The following is a 9,965-nucleotide window of genomic DNA, read 5'->3' as shown; positions in this document are numbered from 1 at the left end:
CTAAGTTAAGCAGTTGCAAGAACAGACTCTATGAAATCATTCTGAAACAAAAATCATAAAAGCGAAAAAAGGTTTCTTGTTTCACCAATTCTTTATTGATAGTAAGTTACCCCGCGGGGAGTTGGATGTCATTATAAAGGCGAGATGAGTTTGCTGATGAGGAAGGTGTCTTGTTGTCAATTGAACCTTTTAAATAATCTGCATTCGTCTGCGAAGTAATTATAACAATATACCATGGAGAACTACAGCTGCCAAGAAATAGACACCTAATTGAAATCCAAGGGGGACACTCAAGGAAAGTTTGGGTAGAGATGTACAGTCGAGGCCCTGCAGTTTAATTAAGACAAAAATCGTGCATTTCGCTGGCCTGTTAAAGACAAAAGACCTTTTTTTTATGACCCTGATTCATTTCCTTTTGCAAATAGAATTAAGCAATTTTTAACACCATGGAAATTGGTATTTTGAAAAAAATTGTTTGTACAAATTGTAGACCCCTTATCGCCAGCGTTCACACTCTTACACAGGCTTCTAGTCCAAAAAGACTCCTTGTTCAGTCAAGACGCTAAATAGTACAATGCGTAATACATTGTTCAAGAGCCAAGACCCTGTAAACAATACCCTGTTCAGCACAGCACATACTCACTACATCAAAATAACGGAGTCCCCCCGGGATTGAGGGAAACCAATAATAACTTTGGCCCATGTCAGGTGTTAAACCTAAGGCGAAAGAGTAACCGTTTTTAGCTCCTTTTTGCGAGAACTAAATAACCAGTTTCTTTATCAGGCAAAAAAAACAGAATCACACCGGGGGGCACGGCCGTAGCCAGTGGCGATGTCTTTGTTGAAAGGGGCTTTGTCAGTCAAGAGGATTTTGCTTTTTTAGGACAATTCTGTGCTGAAGTCAATACATTACACATACACCACATACACAAAATACTCCAGTACAGTGGAGTTATTATTGCGTTCGCGCTCATTCCTCAGACGTCATTTCGCGGGGAAACCAGTGGTGGTGTCGCCAAATGTAGGCTGTTTTCTTAGGCTCAGAGTACTGAAGCTGCCCGGCCTCGCGCGAACTGCTTAACAAACAGATTCTACATGTTGCCGTACCTTTCTTCAGCAGTAGATCACAGATGAGTTCAAAATGTGGTAATGTCCTAAGGACAAAAAATGTGGCGCCGGAGCCGCAGGCGAGTGTGTCACCGAGGTGGATAACAACGTCTGAGCTATTTCACATCATACAAAAGCCGAATTTAATAATCGTTTTATTAATCATTCAAAATATTTGCACGATTTTAACAAACTTACTTCCTCGTAGACTTTTTTCTCGGCACATTTTTAGGATATATAGAGATATATAAAAATCGAGCTAGATATTTCGCGTATTCTGCATTTTGTTTTATATTTCGTCTTCGGATAGCTGTGAAAGCCCTTTTTGTATTATACTTTTGCCCAAGTAGCCTCGTTTCCAGGCAAATCAGTTAACCATTGACCGACCTCGTATCCAAGCAAATATACGATTGTTTGTTTATCACTTTATTTGTTAGCAGTGAATAACTTTTCCCCTTCAATCGGGATTGGGGCATGGTGCCTCAGTTAGCCTTATAATGGCTAGGGCCCTGGGGCCCGTTTCTCGAAAGACCCGGAGACTTTTCGGGCCCGAAAGAAAATTTTGAAATTAAAACCAGTTACATAGTAGCACAATTTTGCTTCGATCACTAACAGTTGCATTTTATTATTTTCAAAACTATTGAAACTTTGATCCTGAACGCAAACACAACAAACACAAAACAACTTTCTGGGCCCGAAAAGTTAGCGGGAATTTCGAGAAACAGGCCCCTGCACCGCGGTCCAGTGACCGCAAAAGAGGCTTCGTTTTAATTACGGATAGAAGCAGTTTTGCATTGTCCGAGCATCTTTACTATGTGTATATTGTCACCAGCATTGTATCAAGTCAATCGATAGAAATCGATATCCGAAATCAGTGTCAAACAATATCATTTGAAATACTATAGTATCTGGCTTTTACCTTCAAACTTTGTGTCCGCCTTTGCAGCCCCATTATTGAATCTATATGGGGACTCGGGAAACCGGAGAAATCGATGCAAACGTTTTCTATTTCCTCAGAGCGCGTTGACCAGACACACTTACATGGCACTCACGTAACATCCTACCAGATTTAATAAAGTTAGTTTTTACATCCTTTGCCTGAAGTAAGAACTTTTGTTTTAAGCGTTTTATAATACATCCCTACTTGCACAAGCTTTGTACATAAGCAAAGTTCACTCGCAGACTCAGCACTAGCCTGCGTGGAAGGCGTTTGTAGGGGAAGGGAAAGGGGAAACTGGGGTGAGAGATAACAGGATAGACGGGAGAAGAAGGAGGGAAGGGAACGCCTACGTACAGTCTTCATTTCTATTGCGGGAGCCATCTCACATGAACCATATCTCGTATTTCTTGAACTTCTTGATAGAAATGAGACAAAAAACGCATAAAACTGAAAGAAGTCAACAGAAGAAATACTATTGTATCTGGCTTTTACCTTCAAATTTTGTGTCCGCCTTTGCATCCTAAATTTGTTTTGATGTTTTGAAATCGGGTTTAGGGGTAGAAGGGTTTCAAATACCCTTGACAGACCGAGTTTGTTATTAAATGAGGTCACTTGAGGAGACCTCCGTTTTGTTTTCCCGTTCACGCGGGAATTTGACCTCCGCTTGACGCTCAGTTACTTCACTGTTTAAATGTCAGGCAAGTATCCAGACGTGGATACATCCCGTCTTCATCGGCTTGTGGTTAGGATCTGATCCGCGTGCTATTTGAGGACGGCCGATATTCATATTAGTGTGGTACTGATTTCTACAAGGGCAGGCGTTGTATCTGACAAGGACTTAATTCCATTACTCTCAGAATCTGAGCGTAAACTGAAAACGATCGAATAATGGCATCCTTGCAGGCGTTTCCTTCCGATTCTTTGGGCGCCCGTTTTCCCTTTCCCTTCTCCTTGAAACATTTGCTACGCACACTGCTGGACATCAATGCCCGCTTGACCAGTAGGCTGACTTAATATCCTATTTCACAACACTCAATTGCTCGCGCTCATTGTTATTAAGATATGGGAAAATTGATCGAGCGCCCTTGAAGAGGTGGAAACTGTAATCGATTCCCGATCCAACACGAATTTTTAGCAAAGAAAGGGTTGGTGAGGGTGGGCCGTTCCACGTTCCTCCTTGGCGCTGATCAGAGACTGAGCGGAGAGGGAGTGTTCAACGGCATTTATTATTGCCCTTGGGATTCAGGGCCCCGTGCACCTGCATTCCCTTGTGCATGAGACTTGTTATTTTAACGTTTTGGCTTCGCGCTTCAATTTTGAGTATTGTGAATAGTAGGGATGTCTACTGTCGATAATCGACCAGATGCACCCGCCGAGTTAAGAACTTTGGCCAATTCCAAGTAAAAGGAAAAGCCCTGGATTGGCTACGATCTTACCTTACAGACCGTACTCAGCTTGTGAAAGTAGACGACGCTTCATTCACGGTACGACCGCGTCATTGGGGTGTGCCTCAAGGTTCCGTCCTAGGCCCCATGCTTTACTTATTGTATACACCTCCATTGGGTGACATTGTTCGTGAGCATGGCCTGTCGTTTCACTTTTATGCTGATGACTCGCCGCTTTATACATCTTTTGCTTGCAATGACACCTCTGATCTAGTGGCTGCAAAACAACGTCTTGAGAACTGCGTTGCTGACATCAATTTGTGGATGACTGCCAACAAGTTAAAGCTTAACAATGATAAGTCAGAATTTCTCTTTCTGCACTCCCGTTTTCGTCATTCGTTGCCCCCTCCCACGATTTCTGTTGGCATGGGAAACATCAGGCCCTCTCAACAGGCTCGCAATCTTGGCGTGATTTTTGACGACACAATGTCACTTTCACCACATGTTAATACAATAGTTAAGGGTGCCTTCTATCACATACGAAATATTTCTAAAATAAGAAAATACATCAGTAAAAGTAGCTCGAAGTTGGACTTTTGTAATTCTCTTCCTTTTGGTGCCCAAAAACGGGACATAGTTAAGTTGCAGTCCGTTCAAAATGCGGCTGCTCGAATTATAGCCGGTCTCAAAAAACGAGATCACATCACCGAGACTCTAAGAGATCTTCACTGGCTTCCTGTTGAGGAGAGAATTGTTTTCAAAATAAATTTAATAACTTTTAAAACATTGAATGGCTCCGGTCCCCGTTATCTTGAAGACATTTTAAAATTTTACCTTCAAGGACATTACGGTCATCAAGGGATCATTTACGCCTTGAAGAACCAAATTTTAACATGAAAACTGATGGCGAGCGAGCGTTTTCCGTTGCTGCCCCCCCGCCCCCCCCCCCCCCCCGACTATGGAACAAGCTCCCCTTTGAAATTCAAGCTTGTTCTGATGTTAATCTTTTTAAATCTAAGTTGACATTTAGTTTCATCATATTTGTTTTTGTTTTCTTTCCTTTTTAAGATGTGTATGCTATAAATTTCTCAATCTGTACAGTAGGGTTCTATGTAAGCTTGTGATTGATGATATTCTTATGTCCTTTTTTATATTGTAAAACGCTTAGAAAAGCGATGTATAAGCGCTGTATAAATTCCATTATTATTATTGTTAAGTAATGTAAAGCAGTATGTCGTCGTGTCCACCCTACATGATCCATGATTTCCGAGAACTCTGCTCCTGACAATGCCAGGGTTATAGCACATCCGGCTCTGAAGCCATGAAGAGTTTCTCCATCGTCTGACCCCATCTCCCTTAGGTATCTCTTTAAACGAGCTTCCGCCGCAGTTGAGCTGAATGGTGCATCGAGTATGCCCCCTTGAGGAGTAGTTGGGCGAAAAAGATAAACTCTCGTTAAATCGATCCTTAGTTGCTGAGCCACTGCCATATAATGTTCTATTCGCTGAACAGGACAGATCTTTGTTTGTGGGTTTCGTTTGATCCCAAAGACATTATTATCACCGTCTCTAAAGGTTTTGCCCCACACGGGGTTAAACAGGAAACCGTCATCATTTGGGAATCTCAAAATTTTTGGTACCTTCACCGGGCCCATATCTCCAGGCCTATCACCACTAAAAAATACCGCTTTAAAGTACTCCTGGTCCCTTGCGAGAATAAAACGCTGTGTTGGAGTGATATTGGGAGACTGTAGATTTCTATCGATGTAGTCAGATAATTGAGCAAGTTTTTCCACAAAAGAAAGGGAAGCTTGTTTCGGCGTTACTCTTGCATGTAGCTGCCCAGCCGTAACTAAACAGAGATAGCAGATTTATCTGCAGCCGGGTTTACAAAGCCAGGGCGCCTATCCCATTCCCCGTCACGCCCAATAGCGTGGGAGATCGCCCGTAATTTACCAATATACGACTCTACAGTTTTATAGGAAAGTCTCAACGGGCAAGCACAATCAAATGTGCCTCTCTTCCCCAGATGAGGGCATCCGTTACGATGAACCTGGGTTTTCCCATTCTTGTCTTTATGCACCAAGAAACGACAAATATTGCGTGGTGTAATAGTTGAAACTGTAATAGAGCCTGGTAGAGAGGAAAGGAAATTTTCTAATTCCCTTTGAAGCGAAGCTTTATGTTTAGAGTAACAAGTTGCTTGATCAAACAAGGCCAATTGTCGAAGACGATCATCAATAGTGTTCACATCCACATCGAAAGGCGTACTACTTTTGTTGTTTAAGATTTTCCTTTTATAGCCGCATCGTTGGCAAAAGCGGAAACTGGAATCATTGCTATAACTACAATTTGGACACCTCACAGAAGGAGTGAACAGCTTTGCGACCACAGGTAAATCCTAGTAAATGGAAGAAGAGGAAACGCTCATATAATAGACATTGAAGTTTTATTCTATCAAAGTATACAATACTAGCAAAACGTACACTTTCCACGGAACAAGATGAAATTTATAAAGCAATAGCAAATGCGTTTATAGTAACTGTTCAAAGTCAATTACAAGATATACCCTAATATCGTACACCAAAAGCCCAGAGATCCCCAGGGATCCCAGGATGGGGAATCCAACCTTGTTTGGAAGGTAACAGAAGTGCCCCAGCCACCCCCTTTACTGCTAATCTACACGATTTACAGGCACAACTTTGGATAAGAGGCCACCAATACCTTTTCGGATAAACATCCAAGGCTATGACCGTGCACGACCGCCCGTGGGGTCTCAGAAAACGCAGAACAGGACCCATCAGAGAGAGAGAGGCGGGAAAACGTAAGGGTACTCCAGAAACGGGGCTCCACTTGATAGATCTTGCGCAAAGAAATTGACACCACAGCATTGCGGCGATGGATGGGGCGTAAAATGCGGTAACAGGGAACCATCCTGGTCTGTCATTGCGTTCGAATCAAGTGCCATCAAGTCACACGTGTGTCCCTTTGGACCACCAAACTCTTGTTGTACTCTTTGCTATAACTTCGGATGGAGTTTGCAATCAAGAGTTGTGAGACGGCGAGAGGGTGCGTCCCCTTCATTTTCTTTTGATGTGATATACGCCAGATGGAGGGCAATATTTAACTTTGACGTTGTGAAAAAAAACTTCTTAAGAGCGGATGTCAGTAAATATCGACCAGAGGTCTACAAAAGTGAAAAATCGAAAATTCTCAAAAAAATTCACAAAGTAGCACTAGGTAAGCTATTAACATAACTGTAATTTTTACTTCGATCCGATAATTATTTTCCACGTACGGGGGGGGGTTATTGGTTTCGCGGCTCTCGGACCGGGTTTTCCAGGCCTGAGACCATGTGTCACAAAAGAATCATTTTTAAAATTCAAATCCATTGTAATGTGGACAACAAATAATTTATTCAGAAGTGTACTTAATTGCACACATTCTAAGTGGTGATTTACTCAGTTTGAACGAAAGTGTAATATTTTGGAGATTTTTCATTATTTTCAATATTTTGAACGTTTTCGTTCAATGAAAAAATGGCAAATTTCAAAGCCCAAAATCGTCGACTGGTACCTCGATTTCAGTAACGAGTCTTATACCACGTTAAAGAGCGTTATCTCTTCTTTCAAAATCTGTTTTCAAAACTACGGGCAACTTAAAAGAAAATGTTTGAGGCCAAAAAATACTAGTAGTACTTTTCTGAAATTTGAGCTTTCCAGACTCAGCGGGTCGATGCTAAAAACTCAGAAAAATGCAATAAGAAATCAGTTTGAGCAACAGTGATTTAACGTTATCAGCTATCAGAAACTAACTCGTGTTTATCGAACGATCTGATAAAATTTAAAGCCGTTTTCCAACAAGAAAAGCAGGGTTTAGCCATCTTCTGCTACCAAACGCACGAGTGACGTAAGGTTGTCAAAGGGCAAAGCACAATAATAAACTTCAAAAAGCACAACGTTTCTGCGTCCAGGAATTAGACTTTAGGGGACAGAACATTGCCTACGAGTGTATGTTTCATACCTGAGCATGGGTTTCCTAGATACTGGAAATAAAAAACATCAAGGACAGCATCGGCAAGAGCATCTTCGGCTGCTCTCAAACGACGGAGATTGCGTTACTTTTCACAGATTGACCGCTTACCACCTGTTTTTGGGCTCGCATTTCGACGGAACGCTTGCCTCGAGAGGCGCGCGGCACGGATCTGAACTCTTCTTCACGAGACATTGAGCTGAATTTATCGGAAATATGCCACCACCACCAACAACATGAGCTTTTTTCGGGTATTTGTCGTTTTTTATGCGAAAAGTTCGGGTAAGCAGATTCTCGCAAAAACCATTCGGCTTAAAAAATGTGTTCTTGGTTTAAAAGCCCACCCTGGATTTGAAGCAAAAAGTATTTCCTCGAAATAAGCTAAAAATACCCAATTCACGCGGTGAAAAAATGGATGATTATGGAAGGATTATCGAATTCTTGCCTAACCTGAGGGATTTCCCGTGATGTAGGATTAGGGCTAGGAAAAAAGCCCATAACCTGCTCCTGTCGTTGTGAATTTCCTCAAGATCAAAAATTTCAGTAAGAACCGAAAATAACAGCTTAAAGGAGGTGCACACACCTTGAACTAGTCAGGAAAAACGGGCTTCTGATGGGGCTAAACTGTCATTGATGCACGGTGCAATTAGGTAGACCTGTTACTATCCCCCGCGCAACCACATGGGGAGTACTTTGAAGCGGTCCTGTCGGGGACTTTCGGGGGTAGGGGGCGGGGCAGATCGAAAATAACTTCTCTTTGTTTTTGTGAAGTACATCATTTCTCGCACGGTTGACAAGGTGACGGGGGACTCCGTACCTTTGGAAAGGCCCTTTTGAAACATGTCCTGGCAACATGCAGGGCATCACGAAATTAACGTCAACACCTTGAATCAACTCCATGAACAGGGAGAGGCGATAAGTCCCATCTTAAAAGATGCTTGATGTCTAGACGTGAATAGTCTGTCCACAATCATTTTTCATTTTGTATTTCGGGACCATTTGACAGCGTACGAGTGAACCGGAGTGTAGTAACGAGCCTTAACCCCACCCCATTGCCCTTGCGGTCAATAAATCATCGCGTTTTTCATTTTTTTTATGCGCGTTCGAGAACCTCCAAAGGGAATATTGAGGGTCTTTGTACAGTTTCAGTTTATTTTACCGACAGAAAAGAACAAAACAAAGAAAAAGACAAGTATACAGAAACACGCTGAAGCAATGTGGTGAGGAAGCCCAAAAAGAAACCATAAGGCTTAGGTCATCCCCTTTTCGTTCGTTTAGCGTCGAATAGGTTTCCTGGTTTTGGGCGGGTCGGTCGCTGGGGTGAAAAAAAAATCACAAGAAATCTGAGAACGGGAGGCCTGAAACACCAGCATCATTGCCGTGGAGACTGAAAACAACAAGACATGGTCACCAAATCGACACAAACTCAATATGGCGGAAAATTTGATGGTCAATTTCATAAAAAAAAAGGCCCAAAAAGGGTAAAAGGCAAAGAGGATACACCACCGAACGTTTTATGCCTCAAAATGATGTTATAACACTAATTTTTTAGATTAAAAGAATTAATCTAAGTCCAAAAAAAATAAACCTTGTCGTTTCTTTTTCTTGCTTTTTTAAAAAATGCCAAAAAACTGGGTCTTTTGGACGACACTAAACGAAGAAAAAATTAATATAGGTATTAAGCTCCCTTAAAGTATAAAAGTATAAGTTTACAAGGACAGGATCGAACGTATACTGAGTAACTAAATGATAAAAATTTGATCAAAATTAAATGAAAGGCTAAGAGCCTAAGCGCTGTCTGATAACGAAACGGTAAACAAGAAGTGCTGCCTCTCATTTAAAAGAGACGTGAAATACTGGGTGGACCACATCCTGAACTCCCGCGAAAACCGCAAGAGAGGAAAACTCAGGACCGCTCAGGGCTAAGGAGACTAAACAGAGGCGTAGCTACTTGTACGCACGGTTTGCACGTGCGTACCCGAAAACGTTGAGGAAAAAAATGGAATGAAATGAACATAACTAAAAAAAATCGGTTTCCAGAGAAGGGACGACATTAATTGGAGAACCGAATCTTGGATGATTTATTTATATAGCAAGCTTGATGATGTAAAGCGTGAACGCGTTGTTTTCTCCACGACCTGTCTTCGGAGTAGACGAAGTAGGGCACAATTACGTCAATGTGTGGTGCTAATGTGACAAAAAGGGGTAAAAAGAGTCTTTTGTAAACTAAAGTCGGAGGTTGACGTCAATGAACATAACAAGCCGACAGAATTAAAGAATTTTAGAGGTTGTGTCATTTCATAAACAGCAAAAATGCTTTTTCTTACAACCCTTAACCCCACATTTAATAAAGGCACCTTAAAAAAATGTTGAGATTTGGGGTGGGGTGGGGGGGAGGGGGGGAAGAAGATGTAGAAAAAGTTGGGCGTACCTCCGGAAAAATCCTGACTACGCACCTGCTAAAGCCTGAAACTGAACAACAGGAGTCTTGACGAAACGTCC

The sequence above is a fragment of the Porites lutea genome, chromosome 14 (genome assembly GCF_958299795.1).
Source record: "Porites lutea chromosome 14, jaPorLute2.1, whole genome shotgun sequence".
Lineage (NCBI taxonomy): Eukaryota > Metazoa > Cnidaria > Anthozoa > Scleractinia > Poritidae > Porites > Porites lutea.
The sequence above is the reverse complement of the archived record's forward strand: the minus strand, read 5'-3'. Positions refer to the sequence as shown.